The sequence below is a fragment of the Vombatus ursinus genome, unplaced genomic scaffold (genome assembly GCF_900497805.2).
Source record: "Vombatus ursinus unplaced genomic scaffold, bare-nosed wombat genome assembly UNPS02014809.1, whole genome shotgun sequence".
NCBI lineage: Eukaryota > Metazoa > Chordata > Mammalia > Diprotodontia > Vombatidae > Vombatus > Vombatus ursinus.
This window is the reverse complement of record NW_020954587.1, coordinates 19,637,299-19,655,475: the sequence shown is the minus strand read 5'-3', so window position 1 is coordinate 19,655,475 and position 18,177 is coordinate 19,637,299. Positions and strand designations below refer to the sequence as shown.

The 18,177-nt window shown below is 36.4% G+C and overlaps 1 pseudogene; it reads left to right on the top strand.

Annotated features, from left to right (window-relative positions):
- The first annotated feature begins 9,681 nt into the window (after positions 1-9,681).
- On the top strand, positions 9,682-10,747 carry LOC114052770 (annotated as a pseudogene).
- Positions 10,748-18,177: the final 7,430 nt, after the last annotated feature.

Here is an 18,177-nt window from a genome sequence, read left to right as displayed (position 1 = left end):
ATCTTATTTTGGTATATACAGTTTGAAACGTTGGTCTATATACATCGTTTCTGCCATACTGTCGTCCAGTTTTCCCAGCAGTTTTTGTTGAATAATGAGTATTTGTCCCAAAAGCTTGTATTTTTGGGTTTAGCAAACGCTAGATTACTGTGGTCATTTACTTCAGTGTATTGTGTTCTTAATCTATTCTACTGATCCAGCACTCTGTTTCTTAGCTAGTACCAGATTGACTTGATAATTATTGCTTTATAGTATAATTTGAGATCTGGTACAGCTAGACCACCTTCTTTTGAATTTTGTTTTTTCATTAATTCCCTTGATATTCTTGATCTTTTGTTATTCCAGATGAATTTTGTTATGGTTTTCTTTTTCTTAAGCTCTGTAAAATAATTTTTTAGTTTGATTGGTATGGCACTGAATAAGTGAATTAATTTAGTTAAAATTGTCATCTTAATTATATTGACTCAGCCTGCCCATGAGCAATTAGTACTTTTCCAGTTGTTTAGATCTGACTTTTTTTGTGTGAAAAGTGTTTTGTAATTGTGTTCATATAGTTCCTGAGTTTGTCTTGGCAGGTAGACTCCCAAGTGTTTTATATTGCCAGAATTATTTTAAATGGAATTTCTCTTTCTATTTCTTGCTGCTGGGCATTGTTGGTATTATATAGAAATGCTGTTTGTTTTGTATCCTGCAACTTTGCTAAAGTTGTTAATAATTTCAAGTAGTATTTTAGTTGATTCTCTAGTATTCTCTAAGTATAACGTATCATCTGTAAAGAATGGTAGTTTTTTTCTTCATTGCCTGTTCTAATTCCTTAACTTTCTTTTTCTCTTATGATTATAGCTAGCATTCTAGTATAATATTGAATAGTAGTGATGAAAATGGACATCCTTGCCTCCCCCCTGATTTTATTGAGAAGGCTTCTAGCTTATGCTCATTACAGATAAAGCTTGCTGACGGTTTTACATAAATACTTATCATTTAAAGATAAGCTCCATTTATTTGTATGCCCTCTAGTGTGATTAATAGGAATGGCTGTTGTATTTTGTCAAAGGTTTTTTCCTTTCAATTTATTTTAAATGCCAGATCTTGATGATTTTAAGTTAGCAGGTTATTTTGATTGATTTCTAAAACTATTATTTTAATAATTTTCCTGTGACTGCAAATGCTCTCTCCTTTGTCCTCTTCTCCATCTACCCTTTGATGTTTTACTTACTGTGTGCACCATTACAATGTGAGTATATTGTAAACATTATTGTTTATGTTGATATCTGCCATATCAGTAGAAAAATGTCAATAAAAGCCTTAGGTCAGACTAAGCTACTAAATTGAATTTCGAGAGGGGAAAAATTAATGAAATTCACCTCTTATTTATTATGAGCAATATTTTAATATGGAAATTTTATATAAAAATGCTATTTTAGATACCTTTCCAGTTATCTTTATAAATATGCATTTGAATAGCTTTATATAAATGTTTACACTTGTATATAATTATGTTCTTATAATTTCACTGGTATAGAGATCTCCTGGTGAGGAATTTCCTCTGCCAGTGAAGACTGCTCTGCAGTTTGTAGTCTGAGAAATCACAGGTCCAATCCCTTTCCATATCCCATTTAGAGCTTCTTTCAACCACATTTTCTTCTAACTCTGTGAAACATGGAAGGAAAAAGAAGTGTGCCCAGATCTTTTAAAAAGAATTCCAACTTGTTCCAGTTAGGTTGAGCTCTTCAAAGGAAAAGGGCCATGCAAATATGTGGCAGTGGTATAAGGTAGTGAGTGGACGTTACTTCCAATTCAGGTTTTTAAAATTTTGCACAAAAACTTGTCCAAATATGTAATAGGCTTGCTGAACTTGGAGTCCAGAAGACCCAAATTCAAATCCTACCTGGACCCTTACAATATGACTTTAGGCAAGTCATTAATAGAAGGATTGGAATTTAAGAATGCTTTGAAGGAGCAAAATATCAATTGACATGGTGCATTTTTTTTTTGTCTCTAAGGTATAAAACATAGTAGAATGAAAATTTTTCTTTTTCTTTTTTTTTTTTTTTTAAAGGCAATTGGGGCTAAGTGACTGGCCCAGGGTCACACAGCTAGTAAGTGTCAAGTGTTTGGTCTGAAGCCGGATTTGAACTCAGGGTCCTCCTGACTTCAGGGCCGGTGCTCTATCCACTGCGCCACCTAGCTGCCCTGAAAATTTTTATTTCAATATAGAATTATAATATCTTATAATTATTTGTCTTTAAAGCTAATTTGCAGAGGTAAGAGATTATGATAAATTATAGTAAAAATTTTAAATTTCTATTACTTGATTTGCTTTGTCCTTGTGGTGTTAACCTCTCTGAACCTCGAGCTCTAAATTATATGCACTATTAAGATTTGATGAAGTCCTACACCCAGGAAATCACAAGTCATTGTTGTGCTTGGAGTTTGTGAAATATGCCTATTTTTGTGTTCACTTGGATACGCATATGCAGTTTTTGTATATGTAAATAGGTGGGTGTATTTGGATTTTGTTATAATTTGAGGGAACTCTTGGATTGGTTATCAAAGTATTACATTAATAACTTTGGTAAAATTCAAAAGAAAAATCTGAATTTCAATTCTTACCATTATTCATCTTCACATACAGCCACATGTTCTACTCATACCAGACTGCCATGCTCTTAACATATATGCAATCTCCTTGTTGTGTGCATTCACCATTGCTGTCATATCTCATTCCTGCAATGTACTCCCTACTTATCTCATATTCCTTATTTTTCTTCAAGGCTAAAGCAGAGTGCTTTGTTTTGCACTTCCTGGAGTCCCTAGCTGATAGATTCCTCTTTCTCTCTTCTTAGATAGTCCTGGAGTACTTTTTATGTTCCCCATCACTCTCTAACTTGTTTGAATATCCCTCTCAATAGAATAGCTGTTTTTGAGGTACTGTTTATCTTTTGCCTTTGCATCCCAGGCACTTAATAAATATTGAACTGAATTAAGAGTTTAGGGGGAAAAAATACAATTATGAAAAATATTGGTTTATCTTGCAGTCTAAATAGAAAAAACTTTTTTGAATTAAAATGAGAATAGTAGATAGAGACCAGGCCTCAAAGCCAGGAAGTCCTCATTTTTAGTCTTGCCTCCCACTTAACTGTGTAACTCTGGACAAGTCACTTAACCTCTCAGTGATCTAGGCAACCCTGAGTCAAAGAAAATGTGCCAGTCTTCATTGGTAGAGTTTTCTCACCTTGGATTTCCCTATAACAATGAAATCACAGGTCAAGTCTCAATCCCTGACTAAAATTGATAATTCTTCTGGCAAGCTTTATATTTATCGAATAAAATCCCATGTTTGCAGTTTAATCATGTCTATCATTTGATTGTTGTAAAATGTACATACTACTCAGTTTTCTAATGCCATTAATGGGTGATGCAGGGCATCAAAACAGTACTATTTTCTTTATTCAGGAAGTCACATACAGTATTAGAATACAAAAAAGGGGACCTTACTACTTTTTAAATTGCACGTTGACTTTACAGGATGCAGTTTAAAAACCATACATACACGTATACACATATGCATGTGTATACACACGTTTGTAGCATATAAATTGAAGTATAAAATGACATAGCCAGAAAGTATATCTGATGCTGAAACATAACCTAGTTAAAATAGATTTTTAAGTATCCGTATTTTTAATTTTGCCTAACGTAATGAAAATTATTCAGAGTCATTTTTGTTTATTGTGAGCTGTACAGTGTTTGTCTGAGGTTATTTTACTCATTTGTTTTGGTTTTTTTCTGCTTACATGTGTTTTCCTTTGGTTCGTGTGTGTTCATAAAACTCAGGCAGCTGTTCTACTGTTTCCTTAACCTATTTTTAAGTTATTAGGAAACCCATTATTAAAGAGTTTAAAACTCAAAACAGTCTACAATTGAACTGGTATTTTTATCAAGGCTAAATAATTTATATGACAATATTAAGAGATTATTGACATCATGAAATTTTGTATTATGAAAAATACTACAAATAATACAGTGTTAGAGTTGTTTTATTCCTACTGATTAAAATATTGAATAATGTTGTCCTGAAAGATAGCTTAATCTTTTGTATAGATGTGGCCATACAAAGTAAAATGCTTTTTTTACATATGCTTAATTGAATTTGTAACTCTAACTTGGTGGGAAGACTAGTTTCTCTTTTTATTTTTGTTTTGAAAAATTAAGATATTGTCATAAAGGGACAAAAACTCAACTTTTTATGATTTTTTTCCCTTGCTCTATTTAGTTGTCTTTTGAAACATATAAATGAAATTTCTTAATGAGATCTTTTCATATAAGCAGTAAGCACTTGAATTACACAAAGACTAATGTAACTGGTAACCATAATAATTCAGAGTCTCACATGAGTCTCACAAGATTCTAATTTCAGATTATTCTTTCAGAACTGACCATTTTTCAAAGAAGTGTTGTCTGTTAATGGCAGTTTCTAGCATATTAACTCAGTTTTGGCTGTCTAGCAATAATAGTTAGAATATTTGATGTGTAATTTTAGTAATTTCTCTATTTTTATTTACTAGATAACCAACATAACTAATTGCATTTTAAGCAAAATATATATTTTTATATGTACTTTCTCTACTTAAAGTGTTGCTCTTTGTATGTATTTACAGTTCCTAGACAAGGATATCCTACTTACTCTCAGTTTTGAATTGTCTTATCATTTCAGTTTGACTTGAGCAAAACTTTTAAAAATCCTTACTGTAGGATTTTGGAGGAAAAATTGAAGTTGATTGAATTTTTATTCCATTAACATATAAGTGCTTTTGGGCAAATATTTTTCTCTTCAGCCTCTCTAGGAATAATGTTCATTTGTAAGTTATATTACCCTCAAGTAAGACCATTTAGAAAATATTTAATGAATTACTTATGTAAAATGACATCCCAAGTCACTTTTCAAAAAGAAAAAAAAATTAAACTTGTTTTAAATTATGAGTTGTTGTTCAGTTATTTTTCAGTCATGTCCGACTCTTTGACCCCATTTGGGGTTTTCTTGGCAAAGATACTGGAGTAGTTGGCCATTTCTTTCTCCAGCGTTCATTTTCTAGATGAGGAAACTGAGGCAGACTTACCCAAGGTCACATAGCTAGTAAGTGTCTGAGGCTGGATTTGAACTCATGATGATGAATCTTCCTGACTCTAGGTGCAGTGTCATATCCACTGAGCCCTAGTTAGGAGTAATACAATGGTAATTCAACTATCTCCATCTTGTCTTGGAGGTTTTTAATTCTGCAAAATTGTCCTTTGAACTATTTTATGAAATTATAATAGAACTTCTGTTGTAAAAATCAAATTGACTTCATAAATGCTTATTTACACATCACATGTTAATTTTATACTACTCGGCTTTTGAACTGTGTATGCACTTGTATATTCTAAATTTTTCAGCAAATAAAAATTTCATCATTATAAGTTTTGGTTTCTGTTTATTAAATACCCAATGTTTCTTAAAGATTCTAACATTTCTATACAAATTTACAGATTATAGGAAATACTATATAATGCTGACTTTAAGTTTTGTACATAAAATGATTGCATATCTGCTAACAAAAGAAGATAGCTATAAAAAGTATTTGCTGACAACTTTACTACTACTGGCACTAAGGTTACTGTTTATGCCATATGTAATAGGAACAATGCCCTTCTGCCCTACCCTCATGCAAGTTAGCCTAGTTTTTCCTTAATAGGAATTGAGACCTTCCTAAAGACTTTGTTGGCTTAGACAACTAAAGACTATTGACTGTTTCCTTTTCTCCTGTGTATAAAGCAGACAGGAGGAGGGAGCTCTAAGAGCTCTTAGCTGCTTTGCTTCAGCTGAATCAACACAAGGGATTTCAAAGCCTTTCTTTGTTGAATATCCTGCTATGGCTAAGGAAATCTCTTTTGGTTAACTGTTGAATGGCCTACACTTCTCATTTTGTTCCAATATCAAACCTAAACTGCTAGGCGACTGGCTAGCACAAGATCTTGCAGGATTGGAACATAATGAGCTGCTCTAAGTGGCGTTCCAGCAGTGCAGAGAAAGGCAAGTTCCCTTCATGCTTTTCTTGGTGCTTTTGGGGATGCTTCTAGAAATGGTGGTTTTTTACTAAGAGGTACCCCCCCCCCGAAGATTAAATTGCTTGTGGTCATTCAGCAAGAAGAGAGTGTGTATGATCTGTATCCTTAAGAACTATATCTTGAAGAAAATTGTAATAAACTATTTTAGGCCCTCTAGTTTTATTGGACCTTCCAGGCTGGTAATTTAAGCCTCCTCCGAGGGATCTTTTCAGAACTCATTTTACTTTTAAAGCAGCCTGAAGGGATTGGATTGGAGAGGGTAGGGATTGAGATTTTCCCCTCATTAGAAAAAAACAAATTCACAGCTAGTTGAACTCTCTTCCCTTGTTGAAGTCAGTGGGCTCTATATCATCAATAGTCATGTTTGAATTGCCTCAAGGACATCTGCTGAAAGGAAACTCTTATCAGCTTTAAGGGAGTATATTTTTGTAAGCTACTTGATTCTGAATGGGTTTTTGAAAATGAGTGTGCAACTTTTCTGAGTCCTATAATTTTGTAAAGATACAGCCAATTAAGGGGTGGCATGAGGAATCCCAACAGTGAGAGAATGTAAACCAAGAGAGATTTCCTAGAATTTTAGGATTGTCTTGTTTTTATGCTGAAGAAACTTAATTTTGTTTTTTAATTTGGGATTTTAGAGACCAACCTCTGTTTTGCTAAATAGATTTTAATGTAATTGTTTGGGAAGCACTTAACAATGCTAAATTTTTTTCAAGAGCCCAAGGACCACTCTCTCTCCACCTTCTCTGTCTTTCCCTGACCATAGAAAGGCAAAGTCAAGCCCCACCAATAGAAGCACCCACAGTTGTGTGAATATGAAAGGCCAGTGATAACATAGGTCCAGATGACCTTCTACATAGAGATCAGTCACACCTACCACAATGGGACTGAGTCTGCCTCAACAATAGTAATACAATAATGCTTATATTTCAGCACACATACAATCCCAACAAAGAAGAGCTCAGAATTTAGTAGTGGTAGTTGTCCTGTCCCAGCATCATGAGGTAGCAGTTAACCCCGGCAAAGAGGCCAGCAGGCCCCAGCAGGCATAGGCATGGTGTGGGACAAGAAATTAGCTCCCCAACAGCAATGGAAACCCAGTGGCAGTAGAGTGAGTGAGCACTGACATTGTGGGGCAGACCCATTTTAGCCCACTGCTCACTATAATGTAAGACTGGTCCCTTTGCATTGGTGCCAATATACAATTGCCACTGATAATACAAGAAGAAAACTTGTTATCAGATAACACTGATAATACAAGAAGAATATCCCTTAAAGGCTTCTCGTGGGGCAAAGATTTTGTATTTCCATTTCTCTCACAATTGGGCTCCCAGAGAGGGTCCTGACTGGTGGGCCAGGAAATACTGAACTAAGTAGATGTTGGAACAAGGCAATTCTTCCTGACTTATAAGGACTGGTGATTGTAGGATTTATTATCTTTGCTAGCTTCAATATTGCTTATGCAGCTTTTGCTTATGTTCACATTTTCATTGAATACCCACTGTGACCTTGCAAATATTTGGCCTCACTTACCTTTAGACCTGAGACTTGGACCTTTTCGAGATTCTTCTAGATTCAGTCACTCCTTCAGAGAACTGTTATTTTTTGTTGTTGTTTTCACCGTGTTTCTGTTTTAGTTTTTCTCTCCCTCCTTTAGTGCTATCTATATCAGACTTCTGAATACTACAACTCAGGGTTGACTAATAGCCCATTTATAGTCATTAAAGGGATGAAAGGCCTTTCAGGCCTGTGGTGTCAAACTCAAATTGAAGTTGAGGCCACTAAACTGGACATAAGGATCCCTGTAGGCTTCATATTGACCTAATATTAACATTGAAATTAACATTTAAAATGTTAATATTATCTATGTTTTACTGTATTGATTTTTATTTCCCAATTTCATTTTAAGCTGGTTTGTGCCACACTTGGGAGTGTTGTGGGCCATGTGCTGCCTGCATGCTTGACACCTTTGTTCTGGATGAATATAAGGAACTTAAGGGATAGAGTGTGGTAAGAGCAATATCCTAACCTAACCCTCCCACCACCCCATGCAAATTAGGCTAGTGTTTCCTTTAAAAGTATGGAAACCTTCCTTGAGACTTGGTTGGCTCAGGGCACTAAAGGCTTAGACTGTTGATTTCACTTGTCTCCCCAAAACAAGGAATATACAAGGAACTTCCAGGGACGCTGATGCTTGACTGGTAGATTGTAATGAGTAACTCAGGCAAGGGGACTTCATTCAGCTGAATGAACTTGAGGTGTCCTCAGTGCTATCTTTTTTTTAATATCCTCCTGCTATGACTAGGTAAATATCTATTAATGTGAAACATAGGTACAAAGCATACAGAGGCAAACTCAGCAGCAATGATGTTCAATAAATCTAAAATGACAACAGTCGTGCAGAAATTAGGTTTAGAGTGACACTTCCTAACTATGATCTAACTATGAAAGATCATATAAAAAAATTAAAGAAGCAAGTAAGAAATTACCCTTCAAATCTATGGATAGCAGAAGAGTTCATGACTAAACATAAGTGACAGGATCACACAAAGTAAAATGGACAGTTTTGATTGCATGAGATTATAAAGTGCTTGCACAAACTAATGTAGTTAAAATTAGGAAACAGGTGACAAAAAAAACCTTTGCAGCATTTTCTCTGATAAAGGTTTCATATTCAAGATACATAAGAGGCTGATTTAAATTTATAAGACTAAGATCCATTCTCCAATAAATAAATGGTCAAAGAATATCAACAAGCAGTTTTCAAAGGAAGAAATCCAAACTGTCAACAATCTTGAAAAATTCTCTGAATCATTAATAGAGACTGAAGGGAAAGCGGGCACACTAGAGCATCTTTGATTTGTTGTTGAGTTGTTTCAGTCATTTCCAATTCTTTGTAACCCCATCTGGGGTTTTCTTGGCAAAGGTACTGGAGTGGTTTCCTATTTCCTTCTCCAGATCATTTAACAGATGAAGAAACTGAGGCAAATAAGGTTAAGTGACTTACCCTGGGTCACACAGCTAGTAAGTGTCTAAGGTCACATTTGAACTCATGAAGATGAATCTTCCTGATTCCAGGCCCAGTGTTCTATCCACTGTGCTACATACAGCTGTGAATTGCTCCATTCATTCCAGAAAACAGTTGTAACTATGTTCAGAAAGTTACAAAAAGGTGCATAATCTGTGACTTTGGCATATACCACTACTAGGGCCATATGCTAAAAAGATCTAAGAAAGAAAAAATAAACTTTTATATCTAAAATGTTTTTAGCAGCTCATTTCATAGTACTAAAAGAAAACAAACTGAAAACAAAAGGGGTATCTATCCACCCATTGGGGAATGGTTAAATTGTGGTACATGAATGCAATCATTGTGTCATAAATGACAAAATAGTTTTAGAGAAAACTGGGAAGATCTCTATAAATTGATTTGGAGTAGTATTAAGAGATCTACTTATACAATGATGTTAACATTAAAGAGAAAACTTTAAAAGACTATAGAATTCTTATCAGGGCCAAAAAGTCCAGAAATTGAAGATGAAACACACCAGATGAAGATGAAACTCCTACCAGATGGAAGATGAAAACCTTTCAGAGAGGTAATGAACTTTAAAAGCAGAGAGATACACAACATTTTCAGACATGGCCAATGTGGGAATTTACATCACTGGATTATGCATTTTTGTGATGAAGCTTTCTTTTTTCAGCCTTTCTTTCTTACTCAATGGGGGCACAGTGGAAGGGATAGACTATAAATTCTCCTAAAATAAATTTAGTTTTTAAAAATCTAGATTGGAATCCTAACCTTTTGTACTTAAGTTGCATGATATCGTCCTGAGCCCAGAAGCAAAAAATTACATTCTTATAAAAATGTATGTGGCCATTGGGCTGCATCTGACCAAGGCCAGGACCCTGGCTCCCCCCGGGGGTGGCTAAGCAGCGTGCACCATCCTCCCCGCTGGGGAGTGGAGGTCTGGGCAGCACGACGACAGAGGCCTTTGTGAAAGATATCAAGCCAGGACATAAGAATCTGAATCTCATCTTCATTGTGCTAGACAGGCCAAGTGACCAAGACAAAAGATGGACATGAGATACGCTTCAGTATTTAAAGGCTGTCAGACGCTCTACACCGGCCATGGGGGTGATCTGCAGAAGACTGGAGAATACTGTATGATTTATTCTGAGGTCCCCAACTTCAGTGAGCCAAACCCCAAGGACAGTGCCCAGCAGCTCCCCAGCAGAACAGTATAGAAAGACAGTACCTCTGCCACTTCCCAGTCCCTGTCTGGCCTTCCTGCTGTCTCTCCAGCCTCTGAGAATCAAAATGGGAACGGCCTAACCACCCCCCTGGCCCAGGCAATGGCCCCCACGCACCCCACGCCCCCTTCACCCTATCAGCACCTGCATCACTCGAAGTCAGCCCAGCCACACAGCTGCTGGCCCTCCAGGCCCCTCCTCCAACCCTGTCAGCAACGGCAAAGAGACCCGGAGGAGCAGCAAGAGATGGGGAGACACCCTTCTTCCTCATGAAGACAACCCTCTTCTCTGTCTTCCCATTAGGAACAAAGACTGGCCATTGGGAGCTAGCTGTGTGTGTATGATATGGGGGGGTATTTTAGCCTCAAACTTTCTGAGCTGATGTATAGTGGGGCAGTCATCTCTCCCCCTTATTTCTTAAGTCAACCCCCCCCCAACTCAAGTGAGAGTACTTTGTCTCCTGCCCCTTCATTCTGGGCACTCCAAACCTCCTCTGCCATTTTGAGAAACCAAATTTGGGATGAGTTTGTTAAATGTGTGTGATATAGGGAACTTCCCTAATAAATACTTATACTCAGTTTAAAAAAAAAGTATGTGCATATTCAAATTATCTTTAAAAGAGACATAAAACTAAGCTTTAAACAGTATATTTTATTCCTCGTAATTTCTACCTAATAATATAAGCCCAAGTATCTTTTTTTTTTTTTCTGGGCAACTGGAGTTAAGTGACTTGCCCAGGGTCACACAGCTAGTAAGTGTCAAGTGTTTGGTGTGAGGCTGGATTTGAACTCAGGTCCTCCTGACTTCAGGGCCAGTGCTCTATCCACTGCACCACCTAGCTGCCTCCCAAGTATCTTTTAAAATCCAGATTTCTAAGAATCTTCAAAAACGATTTTTTTTTTAGATTGAACTCTAAGCAATGTGCAAAAACTAGCAAAACTTGGTACAATCAAAATTACATGTTAATTTTGGCTTGAAATTTAGAAAACCTAATCTATCTTTGTCTGTACATCAACTTACAATATTTAGAAGAGAAACATAAGATTTTAGTGTTGAAATTCAATTGGTGTTAACACTGTACACCAATATTTATATTCTGATAAAAAGATGCTTATAATATTAATATAATATGTCCTGATAATATAAGTAATGAATCTTGTGAAGTGGTCCCATTATTCACATTTGCAATGCGTATTGCTATTGGACTGTAACCAATAACTATATTTTATATAATTTTATCTTTGAATAGTGCAAACTCAAATACAAGATTTATTGTTGGCACTAATTGGGACCTAACGACAATTATTTTAAAATTCACATTTTTCATATTTTCCTTAACTTATTTAACAGTTTATTGGAAGGCACTTGTTTAAGAGGATCTGAGTTTGCACACTAGTTCAGCTCCCAGTGTGTGGCCTTAGACAAATCACTTATTTCTCTGGATCTCAGTTTTCTTATCTGTAAAATGAAAGCTTTAGCTAATTCTCTTGTCCTTTCCAGCTCCTATGACCTACATACAGAGTGAACTTTCTCTATTCTCCTCAAATTCTTTTTTTAAATTTTTATTTATTTTTGTTACATTTTAAGTTCTAAGCTGTCTCCCTCCCTTCCTCCCAACACTGCACTAGAGAAGGCCAACATTTGACACATATATATGTGAAACCATACAATATATACTTCCATATATCAATTTTTTTTCCTCTGGAGGTAGAGCATATCTTCCTTCATAAGTCCTTTGTAGTTGATTTGAATATTAATATTTCTCAAAATAACTTAATTGTTCAGTTATTCTTCAAACAATATTGCTGTTACTGTATACGATGTTCTCTTGCTTCTACTCATTTTATTATTTCATGCAAGTTTTTCCATGTTTTTCTAAAATCAGCCTGCTCATTTCTTACAGTACAGTAGTATTCCAACACATTCATATACCACAATTTGTTCAGCCACTCCCCAATTGATGGGTGTCCCCCCCAATTTCCATACATAGAGGGTCTTTTCCTCTTTCCCTGATCACCCTGGGGAATACACCTAACAATGGTATTGCTGGGCCAAAGGGTATAGACAGTTCTATAACTCTTTGGGCATAATTCCAGATTGTTCTCCAAAATGGTTGGATCAATTCCACCAACAATGTATTAGTGTCCCAATTTTTCCATATCCCCCCAACTTTTGTCATTTCCCCTTTCTGCCATTTTAGCCAATCTGATCCATGTGAGATGATACGTCAGGGTTGTTTAAATTTGCATTTCTCAAATCAGTAATGATTTAAAGCATTTTTTCATATGACTGTATATAGCTTTAATTTCTTCTTCCAGAAACTGCCTGTTCTATCCTTTGACAATTTATCAATTGAGGAATGTCTCAGTCTTATACATTTAATTCAGTTCTCCATATATATGAGATTATGAGGCCTTTATCCAAGAAACTATGAAAAATTTCCCCTGATTTTCTGCTTTCCTTCTAATCTTGGCTACATTGGTCTTATTTGTACAAAACCTTTTTAATTTAATGTCATCAAAATTATCCATTTTGTATTCCACAATGCTCTCTATCTCGTTTATTCATAAATTCTTCTATCAATAAATCTGACAGATAATATGTTCTACATTCTTTTAATTTACTTATAGTATCTCCCTTGATGTCTGGGTCATGTATCTATCTTTTGACCTTATCTTGGTAAAAGGTGTAAAATATTGGTCTATACCTAGTTTCTGCCACGCCGCTTTCCAGTTTTCCCAACAATTTTTTATCAAATAGTGGTTTTTATCCCAAGAGCTTAAATCTTTACATTTATCAAATGTAAAGTCATTATAGTAATTTACTACTATGTATTGCATACCTACACTGTTCCACTGATCCATTCTTCTATTTCTTAGCCAGTCCCAGATAGTTTTGATAATTACCACCTGTGAGAAATAACTCATTTGGACTCAGGAAGAATGAAGTTAAAAGCCCAGTTTATTATGCAGTTGCAATCGCAGGTGTCCTACTGAACAGAACACATTGTACCAAAGTAAGAGCTCACTATCTCTAATCCCAGCTGCAAAGTCCCTCCTCTGTTTCCTCATTGACTGAGTACTCCAGAGTATATAACTTTCTGGGTACGCCTATTTCACATCTACCTCTTAATATGGCTCCTCTCCTTCATACATCCCATGTTCAGCAAATGGCGTCTTAGCCCCTCCTGGGGTAGAGAAATTAATATTCATAAGCCTTTTAAGCATTCACACTCTAAGCAAAGCTTAACCTTTGTCCTACTTACTAATTTCTAACAGCAAAACAAGGTAAAGACCAGCTATATTCTGTTTTACTTAGTTACTTTTCTAGCTGTTTGCTCCAAATTTATGGATACAAACGTTTTCGTTATATCTCTCAATTGCAAAACAAGACCAGATCTATCCTGTTTTACTTAGTTATTTTTCCAGCGATTGAAAACATTTTCATTCTCACTCACCACCTTGTAGTACAGTTTAAGATCTGGTACTACAACACCTCCTTCCTTTACATTTTTTTCCATTAATTCCTTTGCTATTCTTGAACTTTTGTTCTTTCAAATGAATTTTCTAGCTCAACAAAATAATTTTTGGTAGTTTAATTCAGATGGCACTGAATAAGCAGGTTAGTTTAGGTAGAATCATCATTTTTATTACTTTGGCTTGGCTCACCCATAAACAATTAATGTTTCTCCAGTTATTTAAATCTGATTTTATTTGTATAAAAAGTGTTTTATAATTGTGTTCAGATAGTTCCTGGATTTGTCTTGGCAGGTGTACTCCCAGGTATTTTATATTGTCTATGGTTATTTTATTTTATTTTGAGGAGGGTTAGGCAATGGGGTTAAGTGACTTGCCCAGGGTCACACACTAGTAAGTGTCAAGTGTCTTGAGATCAGATTTGAACTCAGGTCCTCCTGACTCCAAGGCCAGTGTGTCTGTGGTTATTTTAAATGAAATATCTCTTACGCTCTCTTCTTGCAGGGCTTTGTTGGTGATATATAAAAATGCTGATGATCTATGTGAGTTTATTTTATTTCCTGCTATTTTGCTAAAATAATTGTTTCAACTAATTTTTTTGGTTGAATCTTTAGGATTTTCCAAATGTGCCATCATAACATCTGCAAAAAGGGATAGTTTTATTTCCTTGTTGCCCATTCTGATTCCTTCAATTTCTCCTCTTATTGCTATTGCTAGCACTTCTAGTACAATACTGAATAACACTGGTGATGATGGGCATCTTTGTTTCACTTCTGATCTTAATGAGAAGGCTTCTAGCTTATTATCCCTATTACAGATAGGTATATGCTTCCTATAATTTTAAGGAAAAATCCATTTATACCTATGCTTTCAAGTGTTGGGAAAAGCTTTTTCTCCATCTATTGAGATAATCATATGATTTTTGTTGCTTAGGTTTTTTTGATGTTAAGCTTCAAGCCAGCTTTTACCCTCTTCTCTTTCCCCCTCATCAAGAAGCTTCGTAATTCCTCTTCTATTCTGCCACCTGAGTAGTATCATCCACATATGTGAGATTGTTGATATTTCTCCTGGCAACTTTAATTCAGGCTTTTGATTCATCTAGCCTGGCATTTTACATTATGTACCCTGCATGAAAGTTAAATAAATAAGGTGACAGTATACAGCCTTGTTGTATTCCTTTTCCAACCTTAAACCAATCAGTTGTTCCATGTTTGATTCTAACTGTTGTTTCTTGGCCTGTGTACAGGTTCCTCAGGAGACAAGTAAGGATGATCCATATCCACCTATAAGTTTACTTGAAAGATGCTATCTAATGTACTGGAGTCCCTTCTGAGCCCTTTCCCATCACTCTTCCTCCTGTCACTGAAGAAGTGTGCTGTACAAGACTCACAAGGGTGTGTGTGTGTGTGTGTGTGTGTGTGTGTGTGTGTGTGTGTGTGTGTTCCCCCTGGGTTGCCATAGCCAAAACATTCATCACCAAGTGGCCAACCTACCGGTGTTCTCAAAACCAACTATACTTACCTAGCTTGCCTGTCAGAAAACAGAATCATTTTGTTGTTAGGGCCATACTCATGGCCTTTTCAGTGTGGTAGAAACTTACAAAGCTTCCTTATAGAAATTTATTCCATTGGCACAGACTTTGAGAATTCAGAGTCACCTCCATACCACAAAGAATTGGAACAGAACTTGGACAAATTTCAACAACCAACAAGAAACTTCAAAGAAGTAAAATGTCATCAGAAAATTGTCTGACTGGAAAAGAGGATGGACTGGTCACATGGCAAGAACAAGAAATGATAGGTTGTGGGAGGAAATGTTTATATTTTTTACTGTATCTTTTCAGTAAATATCTCTTTGTCATAGCTGATTCATGTTGATTGGCTAAATGATACTGGGGTACTAACCACTGACAATTGATATTAAAGATAACACACTGGAATGGGAGCTTGAATTGACAGAATCAGAGAAGAACCACCCAAACCCCTCAGGGGTACCCCCTAGAACCCTGAGGGGAAGGTACAGCCTTGCCTGGGGACCTGACTTATTAGTGTATCAGTTGGGATGAGGATCCTTAGAATTTTATGTGGATTACAAGGTAGTTATCTGGGTGGGGAATAAAGACCTCAAGCCACTTTCCCCACTACTGATGGACAGTCTTTAGAGACTGTCTCATAAGAACAGCAGAGCATGTTGCGCATGCTCTTAAGGACTGAGTTCATTGGCCAGTCCCTTCCCCCCCCATCCCTCCCACATACATAGTGAGTTTTTCTTCAAGTACTTTTGGAGCCCTTTTCTAGGCACCAATATAACATAAACTGGAATTCTCCATCTACTAATGGATCAATGTTCTGGAAGAACTCTACTGGATTTAAGATTGGAAGATTTCATTGCTTTAGACAGAATTATCCTATTAATTGAAAGCAAAACAATCCCAACTAGAGCAAATTTGTTGCTTTGCAAACTATTTTACTCAAGGAATGTACCAGGATCCTAAAGATTCTATTGTATTTTTTTCTATGGGGTTTTCTAGAGCCCTCTAATAGGTAACAATCTAACATGAACTAGAACTTTCCACTGGTTACTGAATCAACATCCTTATAGATTTATACTGAATTTAAGAGTTGTTTTTTTTCCTTCTAAATTCAACCTTTTCTGTATTCTGGCTGTCTGGTCTTTCACAGTCTGGTGAAACTTATGTTTTTAAAATGTAAAAAATAGGGGCAGCTAGGTGGCGCAGTGGATAGAGCACCAGACCTGGAGTTAGGAGGACCTGAGTTCAAATCCAGCCTTAGACACTTTCGAGCTGCGTGACCCTGGGTAAGTCACTTAACCCCATTGCCCAGCCAAAAGAAAAAAAAACATAAAAAATAAAATACGTAGAATTTCTAAGAAAAAGTTATTTTTAGCTATCAACATTTTTTTTTTTTTGTAATCATAAAAATATGAACACTAGTAGGGCTGTGAGCTGGTCCAACCATTCTGGAGAACAATTTGGAACCATGCCCAATGGCTTGACCCAGCAATACCACTACTAGGTCTATACCCCAAAGAGAACAAAGAAAAAGGAAAATGACCCACATGTACAAAAACATTTACAGCAGTTCTTTTTGTGGTAGCAAAAAAACGGAAGCTGAGGGGATGCCCATCAATTGAGGAATGGCTAAAAAGTTGTGGTACATGGTTGTGGTGGAATATTATTGTGCTGTAAGAAATGATGAAGGGAATAGTTTCAGAAAAAAAACCTGGTATGACTTATATGAACCAATGCAAAATGAAGTAAGCAGAACTAGAATGTTGTAGACAGTAACAGTGATTTTGGAATGAAGATCAACTGTGAAAAACTTAGCTACTTTGATCAATACAATGATCCATGACAACTCCAAAGGACTCATGATAAAAAATACACATCTAACAACCCCTGACTGTGCCATCACCCATAAATGTACCATCTCCATATTAATGAAAAATTAAATTCCCTTATATGATCACAATGCATTTGATTTCCACCTCTCCCACTGCTTTCCCAAAACCAAACCCTACTCTTAATCCACATTGTGGTCTCCAATCCCTCAACCCTCTAGTTTTCTCCTGTCACCCATGCTCCACACACCACACTCTCCTTTCCCAAATGTGATCCCTTAGTGAACCAGTTTAACACTACACTGTTTACTGCTCTTGAGTCTGTTGCCCCCTCCACATCCCTGATTGTGCCCTGCCAAGCTTTATAAAGCCTTGGATCACTTCTACCATTTGCTGCCATTGCTCCTACACATGTGCTGCTGAATGAAGGTGGAGAAAATAATGCAACTATGCTGATCAGATCCACTACAAATTTATGTTAAGTAAATAACATTAACTGGGTCCTCAGTGCTGCTTAGCAAACCTTTTACCCCTCCCTCATTAACTCATTATCCCACTCACTACAATGATTCTTACAAACTTTTTCATCATCTCACACCTCATGGCTCCCCTTCTGCCACTCTCAGCTGAGAATCTTGCCTACTTACAGAAAAAATCTGAGACCATTTGCCAAGAGCTTTATCTTCCTCCACTTCGTCTCCCATCACCCTGATGCCTTCTGCCATTATCTCATCCTTCACTCCTGTCTCACATGCTGAGGTGGTACTTCTTGTCAAGGTCTATCCTTAATACAGGCACAGGTTCATGAACATGGAGATGGTACGTTTATGGTGATGGATAATAGTTTTTTCCATCAGATTCCCCTCTCTAAAATCTCCACTAACTCACCTTCAATCTCTTTCCTATTCCCTGGCTGCTTCTCTACTCCCTACAAACATGCCCATTTCTCTCACATCCTCAAAAAACCCTCACTTGA